Here is an 8,963-nt window from a genome sequence, read left to right on the forward strand (position 1 = left end):
GGAAATGAATACGCTGTTACTATTATATGTGACTTAACTAAATACCTAGTTACAGTGCCAGTTCAGAGCAAACATGCTGTAGCAGTTGCTAAAGCTGTATTCGAGCATTTCATTCTGATTTATGGTTGCATGAAAACAATCATAACGGATATGGGAACCGAATATAAAAACAGTTTATTTGAGGAACTGTGCAAACTTCTCAAAATTGAGCATAAAACCTCAACACCTTACCACCATCAAACGCTGGGCACTGTCGAACGCAGTCATAGAACATTTAATGAATACATGCGTACTTACATATCCATTGACAAAACTGATTGGGATGAGTATCTCAGATATTTTTCGTATTGCTACAATACGACACCATCCACAGTTCACGGCTATTGCCCCTTTGAATTAGTTTTTGGAAAAACACCCCTGACTTACGAATTTTTACAAGAAAGTGTCATTTGCCCAGTATATAACCATGAGGCATATGACAAAGAAATTAAATATAGGCTACAAATAGCACAACAAAGAGCTAAGAAGTTAGTACAAGACACCAAGGAAAAACAAAAAATCAATTATGATATAAATAGCCACAGTAAGGAAATAAATATAGGAGATTTAGTATTAAGTAGTTAAAGATGAAGCAGGTCATAAGTTAGATAGTAAGTATAAAGGACCCTATAGAGTAAAGAACATTGATAAAAATAACAATTTTACTGTAGTTCATCATAGAATAGAAAGTACCTAGGCGATGGGAATCGCTTACCCTTTCGCTTCAAGAAGGCCTTATTTTAACATGGGCATGATATTGGAGTTAAGCCCTTACCCGCAGCATTACCTTCAAACGAAGGGAGAACGCATGGATAAACAGAATCCAGAGAAGCGAAAAAAGAATGCCTTACAGAGAAACTAATGTAGAATGCCTAGATAAGTACATACTTATTTATATTAAATTGAAATCAGAAAATGTCTTAAAAGATTAAAATTAATTAAAATTTTTATAAATCAGCTTTTATACATACATATGTATTTATTTAGGTATTTCGATTTTCTTAAAAATTGGTATGTACATACCATATTTAGCTAAGCTTAAAATTGTACTTCCTCACACTTGTACTTCTCTTCATTGACTGACTTCAACTTCGCTGTGCAAAGAAACGAATTCTACTTTGCATTCTCCGAAATGAAGCAAAGAAGCGAAATAAAAAAAAATATTGTAGGACATTCTACTTTGCATTCCCTTAAATGGAGCAAAGAAGCGAGACAAATAAAATATTGTAGGACATTCTACTTTGCATTTCCGGAAATGTAGCAAAGAAACGAATTAAAAAAGAAATATTATAGGACATTCTACTTCGCATTCCCCGAAATCAAACAAAGAAGCGAAATAAATAAAATATTGTTGGACATTCTACTTTGCATTACCGGCAATGCCTAAAAGAAGCGGAAAAATTCGAAGGCATTATAACGCTATGCCTTCTAGAACACGTTACCACTAAAAGCGATTACCGATTTTTTGCTGGGTAGCGATCGAAAAAATAAAGATAAGGAAATAATAGTTCACAAGAATAGGCTTAAAATACTATGACTTTAAATCAATAATATCAAACACTTAAATAAACAAAAACATTCCAATTTACTTATAATTCTTACTAAGTACTCACAACAAAAAAAAATTAATTTAATTTTTAAAAAATGTAAAGAATGAAAAAACAAAGTCAACATAATAGGTACATATGTACGTAAACAAACAAAAATAAAAAAACTACATAAACCAACAAAATTTTTTTTGCGACATCAAGTTACCATTATGTCATAACTTAGAAAGACAATTGAAATTCAGTAAAGAATAGCCATGGATCATTGGTGCACAAATTATCCATGGCCATTCTCAAAAAAAATGGGAGGTGTAACATGCATTTGAAATCCGTTTCACTTTCACTATATCCAATTGTCCAATATATGGATATATATACACATATGCAGACCACACACGCAGCAAATTATTAATAACCCATATATTCCTTTGAACTCAGCTTGAGTTCATGCATTGCTGCACTCATGTTACATATTGGTTTATATTAGTCCATCAGTCATATGTAGGTCACTGAAATATGCTGACTTACATATATGAAATTATGTACATTTAGTTTGTAAGTATTAGTGTAATTAGGTATCAATAACATTTGTATAAAAGAAAATACTTTTCAAATAAAGAATTCAATTCTATCTGACCTCGCAAACAAATTATTAATTATTAATCATTTACATAGGGCCATGCAGTCACTTATGGACCACCAAACCCCTATGAGTGCTCTAATCGAGAGAATGACGAATAGCACTGCGTTGGACCCAGCGTCGTCACCCTTTAATCAAACAACGGATCGTAATACACATGACAAACACGAAATTCGTCTTCCGCATATTCAAATTCCCGAATTTGATGGGACGTATACCGAATGGATTCGTTTTCGTGACCTATTCGAAGCCATGATCCACACTAGAGCTAGTTTGTCAGACGTGGAAAGGTTTGAACACCTGCAAACAAGACTCAAGGGAGACGCGTTGTCGTTGGTGAAGCATTTAAGGCCTACAAACGAAAACTATAAGATAGCTTGGGATTTACTTAGCAAAAAATATAATAAAAACGACAAGGTAAAAAGGGCTTATCTGGAACTAATATTCGATCAACCGGCGATGAAGTTTCTGTCGCCTTCTGAACTAAAAATAGTCGTGAACACATTAAATGAAGGAATTAATGCCTTGAAAGCGGTCGATGAGCCTGTAGAGCACTGGGATTCCGTATTATTATTTCACATAGAAAAAAAGATCGATTCCGAAACACTAATCCTGTTGTACAGAGAGAAGAAATCCGATCAAGTCGCTACTTTTGCACAATTTCTAAATTTTCTAGAGGAGCGACTATTTGAGCTGGAAAGCGTCAAAAGGAAGACAGGAAATTTGATCAAATCTGGAATCAAAGCAGCAGAATCGAAACCCAACGCCAACAAGTGTCGAAACCAATCTAGTGCGTACACTTCGGTTATACAAACGTGCCCCGTATGCGCAAAGAATCACGCTTTATTCCACTGCAATCAGTTCAAAATGTTAGATATTGAAAGGCGAATTAATATAGTACGTAACAACAACAGATGCTTTAACCGTCTTCAAGACAATCATCGTGCAGCGCAATGCACAAGCTCAAATTGTAGAATCCTCAACGAAAAACACAATTCGTTCCTCCACCGGGTAACAACAAATCCAATCAAGGCACAATCGCAAGAAGCGCAACAGAGGCATTCGTCGATTAGCGTTAATGCGACACATCAATACAACCAAACACTAGCGTTATTACCAGCAGCAACGGTACTCATATTAGACGGTCGAAAGAGCATTCAACCATGTCGAGTACTACTTGATTCGGGTGCACAAGTCACGCTCATTTCTGAGGCGTGAGCACAGCGTCTACAGCTAAAGCGTTCATATGATACAACTTTAATTCATGGGGTCGGGGCAGGCACTAGAAGTTATACAAAGGGTAAGGTGTACCTACAATTGAAGGCAGCATATTATGAGAAGATGGTAACAACGGAGGCTTTATGTGTGGATCGCTTGACACAAAATCTTCCTGGCCACACAATCAACAACGAAAAACTTGATTATTTCAACAACCTGCAATTGGCTGATCCCCAATACAACTTAAGTGGACGGATTGACATCATCGTGGGTGCTTACTACAAGACAAGATTGTACATCCAAGTGGAGCTCCAAGCGCAATACAAACCATTTTCGGCTGGATTATTGTCGGTAACGTAGCTGATCAGCGAAATCTTGAAATAGTAGCAGCACATACGACAGTCGACTTGGGTGAGCAACTGCAGCAGTTTTGGAAAATCGAGGAATGTAACGAAACAATGAGTTACCTGACACCTGAAGAAGAGCAAGCAGAAAAACACTTCCAGCAACACGTTCAGAGGGACCCAAGTGGACAATACATCGTCAGACTCCCATTTAAGAGTACAATGGTTAACTTGGGGGCTCGAGGCAGGCGGCGTTAAAACGATTTCGTGGTTTGGAAGCCAAATTCTGCAAAAATGTATTTCTTTAAACACAGTATACCGATTTTATTCACGAATTTTTCGAGTTAGGACACATTGAAGTAGCAAGGAGCTGCTCATCTAGCAATACCTATTTCATGCCACACCACATAGTGTTTAAACATAGCAGCACTACAACAAGGGTACGCGTAGTGTTTGATGCTTGCTGTAAAACAGATAATGGAACGTCACTCAATGAGCAACTACTTGTAGGTCCTACAATACAGAAGGATCTGTTCACAATCCTAATACAATTTCGCAGGTATAAAATCGGGTTCATTGGGGACATAGAAAAGATGTACCGCCAGGTGCTCATACATCACGATGATCTTTCGTATCAACGCATCTTATGGAGGGGTGATGCAAATAAGCAAATACAGGAATACAATTTAAGGACCTATGGAACAGCCTGCGCGCCTTTCCTAGCTACCAGAACACTGCGTCAAGTAGCGATTGACAATGCTGAACTGAATCCCAATGTTCCAAACGCTATCGAAACCTGTTTTTACGTAGATGATTTCATATCATGCGCAACTAGTGTAGAGGGGGCTACTAAACTAAAAAATGATTTGTGTAAAATTCTTGACAGTGCTGGATTTAACTTGCGGAAATGGTCGACGAATTCACCACAGTTCATTGATAGCATTCCCACACAAGACAGAGAATCCTCTACAGAGACCGTAATCAATGATACCCAAACCGTGAAAACCTTAGGGTTATTGTGGAATACAACCAAGGATTGCTTTAAATTTAGTGTAGCGCTGGAGGCCATGCCACATGTCGTTACAAAACGTGCAGTCTTGTCTGATATATGCAATATCTTCGATTCGATCGGTTGTTTGGCACCAGTTGTCGTTAGCATTAAAATTTGCATGCAAAGGCTGTGGCTGAGAGGCATTGACTGGGATCAACCATTGCCCGAAGATCTATTAACCCAATGGCTTGTGTTACGTGATAGTATGTGTCAGATAACCAGCTTGCAGATTCCAAGATGGTTACAATTGTCAGACAACAGACACGTCGAGCTCCACGGATTCGCTGACTCATCAGAGTTGGCATATTTAGCTGCAATATATTTGTGGGTGCGACGTCCAGATGGACTAATCTATACAAATCTTATTGCTGCAAAAACTAGAGTAGCCCCACTACCACGTTTGGAGTTGTGCGCGGCGCAGCTAATGGTGAAACTGATGGTGAAGCTGCAGCATATATTCAACATTGAGAATGATAGGATGTTTGGTTGGTCAGATTCCACGGTAGTGTTGGTCTGGATTGCGGATCATCCAAGACGCTGGAAATCATTTGTCGCGAAGAGAACATCATACGTCACTAAATTGTACATGCTAAACAATCGCGGCACATTCGTTCACAGCAAAATCCTGCAGACTTAGCGACGAGGTATATCGCCTTCGGCTCTCATTAACAACAAGTTGTGGTGGCATGGGCCAGACATTTTGAAGTATTGTAATGAATCAACAGAACAGCAGAATTTCGAGGCACCCAACGACGTCGACATGGAAGAGTGAAAGAATGTTATTCACATCGCTACAACTTCCGAAGCCAATCACATCAAAAGATTTTCAGACTACAACCGATTGCTTAGGATCACAACTTGGATTCTGAGGTTCACACAAAATTGCAAAAGGGCTAAGTCCGAACGGATAACAGGGCTACTTACAGTAACCGAACTACAGACAGGCCACAATGTGTTAATGAAGAATGTCCAAGTGCAGTCCTTCGCGGCTGAAATTCGAGCCTTATCGGCTAAAAAACAGCTTTCAGCAAACCACAAGTTGGAATCACTTGCGCCATTTGTTGACAAATATGGCCTATTACGATTTGGTGGTCGAATTGACAATGCTGACATGAGTTATGAACAAAAGCATCCATTAATCTTACACAAAGACAGTTACTTAACTGAGCTAATTGTGAAGGAATATCATATACGATACTTGCACGCTGGAAGCCGTCAACTTCAATATTTATTAGGATTGAAATATTGGATACCCGGCATAACTCATCTAGTCAAACGCTGTGTATACAAATGCATTCGGTGCATGCGATTTCGTGGCGAGCCCTTCCAACAACAAATGGGTGATCTTCCCCGACATCGACTTGAAACTGGCTCCGCCTTTACCAACACCGGCGTGGATTTTGCCGGTCCTATACAAGTGCGGTCGTGGAAAGGTCGTGGAAGTAAGCGCTATAAGTCTTGGATTGCATTATTTGTATGTAAAGTCACAAAGGCTATTCACTTGGAATTGGTTACAGAACTTTCAACAACGGCGAGACGTGGCAGACCATGCCACATTTATTCTGGAACAAATTTTGTTGGATGCAATCAACAGCTACGCGAAGTAATTCAATTTGTGAACAGATCAGCAAGACAAGAGCAAATAACGAGAGAATTGGCAGATCAAAACATTTAATGGCATTTCTCAACACCCTCCGGCCCGCATTTCGGTGGCATGTGGGAGGCCGGAGTGAAATCAACGAAGTTCCACTTGAATCCGCCTCCGCAACGTATGAAGAAATTACCACAATATTGTGTCAAATTGAAAGTTGCTTGAACTCAAGACCAATATGTTTAAAATTCGAAGGGGATGAGGACGCATCAACCCCTGCCCATTTTCTAATTTTCCGACCAATGTCATCTATGCTCGAGGTAAATTATTTGAAACGTTGGCAGTATTTACAATACCTAGTTCAGCAATTCTGGAATATATGGTCAACAGAATATATCGGTCAATTACAACAACGCCCAAAATGGACACAAACACTACAAAATTTGCAATGCAACGACATCGTAATAATAAAGGATGATCTCCTTCCACCAGCCCTATGGTCCATCGGAAGAGTGGTTGATACCCATCCAGGCAAGGACGGTCTGGTACGAGTAGTCTCTGCTAAAACAACTAAGGGAATATATAAACGCCCCATCGTCAAGCTATGCCCATTGTTTCTAGATGTTTGAAAGCGCAAGCTTTCAAAAGGGCCCGAGATGTTTACACTTTGACTTCCATTTCTTAACATAGGCATATTCAATACGTAAAATTACAACATTGTAACCCTGATATAACTAATAACTAAATGCAACCATGTACAATTACACAACGCGAACACATTGGCGTTGGCTGTCAAAAAAAAAGAGGTTGATATTCTGGAAATATATGTACACACGAAACAGTCCACGAATAAATGAAACATTTTTTGTACTCAAATAAAAATTACAGTGAGTGGTTTCATTATTAAATACAAACCAAGGAATAGGTTTACGGCATCGATTGCCACATTCATCCCTATAAGAAGCAACCTTAAAAAAAAAATTTCGAAATCTGAGCCAACAAAGTACTGGGCATATTCGAGTTAAGCTCAATAACGGTAAATTGCAAATGTCTCGAAAACGTATCCATAGAAAAAAAAGTAACTCGATTTTCGGAATCACCGAGCAATTCTACATAGCAATTGGATAGTGGCATCCATAGAACATTTTTGCTGTAAACCAGTGTAATTAATTGGCAATTAATTTGTGTCAGATTCTCTATGCGACCCTGCTAGGTATGTTAAATTTGACTTGGAAGTATGTTTATTGAACAAAGAGCAACCAGCTGTTTGTTTCTGGTCCTCTTTTACAGCTGATATTCCATCATTATAAAATTTACCTAATTTACGGAAAACTTTACCTAAAAGTAGATGGATGTACCTAAAAAGTAAACAACTATTTCTATATAAAGAAAATAGGAGGATAACAACTTTCAACGAAACCATATTAACTTCTGTGCTCACATTAAACAAATTTTGGCTATGAAAAGAGTCTCTTCGAGCAGAGCGAAACAAAACTATGGTGTAGAAAAGGTTAATCATTTTCCTCCCAGTTCTTCAATACGACGTTTTAAAAAGAAATATTTTCCGTCAATCTGCCGAAATCAACTACAGTTGTGTTACTTTGACTACCCTTCTATATCATTTGTATGCCCCTTCACAAAGGAGGGAAGCAACTGTTCTACCCGCACCAGAAAATGCATTGAAATGTCAATAAAAATAAGAACTGATTTCCTGAAAAGTTATTTGACTACGTTCCCAATGTACCTTAAATTGTGTGTTTGTATTTTCAAACTAAATAAAGGTACGATTATACCACCTTTTCCATCACTGCAGGTTATCCAGCAGCTGATTTCACGTGTGTCAAGTTAGCACTACACTTTTCGAATTTGGAAAAGTTAACTACGGCATTAATTGTAGTGTTTTTGTTGTAAATTTGTTGTGGAAAGAAAANTTGTAGCTTTCGTTTTTCTGGAAAAAATTGAGTTGACCCTTTTTCGAACAAAATTTAGTATGTAGTGCTAACTTGACACCATGCACCATTGTCGACAGAATTGACACATGACAACATGGTGTGATAGCTATTGATCGTCCAAATGCCCAAAGCAATTACTTGACACACGTTGGATGGTTTACAAACATTTTTAATTACTGATTATAATAAATTTAGGAAAAAGATGCAATCTTTTAAATTTTAGCTGCCTGTCAATCCATAAGGGATCAATGTTTACCACGCACCAACGAAACAAGCATGCGTTTTTTCGTACCAGGAGAAAGCATCGAAAGCCTATACCTTATGAATGCATAAGAGCCCTGCAGTAAAATTTAGAGACAGTCTGGCAGAGCGCTAGTTCCGGACTACATATCTCAGAACTCTCTCTGAGTCGATAGAATTGAGATATCCTAATATGTTACTATGCCATTAATTGTAGCTTTAACTTTAAAATTTGTTGTGAGAAAGAAAAAATTTGTAGCTCTCGTTTTTTAAGAAAAAATGGTATGTAGTGCTAACTTGACACCATACACCTAGTCGATAGAATTGAGATATCCAATATG

General features: G+C 38.1%; 1 protein-coding gene and 1 long non-coding RNA gene across 3 annotated transcripts in view; one reads left to right on the plus strand and one right to left on the minus strand.

Moving 5' to 3' along the window:
- dos (daughter of sevenless) overlaps positions 1-8,963 on the minus strand; it is a 352,985-nt gene that overhangs the window by 256,616 nt on the left and 87,406 nt on the right. The gene's annotated exons all lie outside the window — the stretch shown is intronic.
- The window catches only part of LOC108358043 (uncharacterized), a 15,798-nt gene continuing 15,208 nt past the window's right edge, over positions 8,374-8,963 (plus strand). The window contains exon 1 of the long non-coding RNA XR_001846700.1: positions 8,374-8,790. This is a non-coding gene — a long non-coding RNA (uncharacterized LOC108358043). The remainder of the gene's footprint in view (positions 8,791-8,963) is intronic.

Source organism: Rhagoletis zephyria, unplaced genomic scaffold, assembly GCF_001687245.7.
Source record: "Rhagoletis zephyria isolate East Lansing unplaced genomic scaffold, Rhagoletis_zephyria_1.1 Rzeph_scaffold_00197, whole genome shotgun sequence".
Taxonomy (NCBI): domain Eukaryota; kingdom Metazoa; phylum Arthropoda; class Insecta; order Diptera; family Tephritidae; genus Rhagoletis; species Rhagoletis zephyria.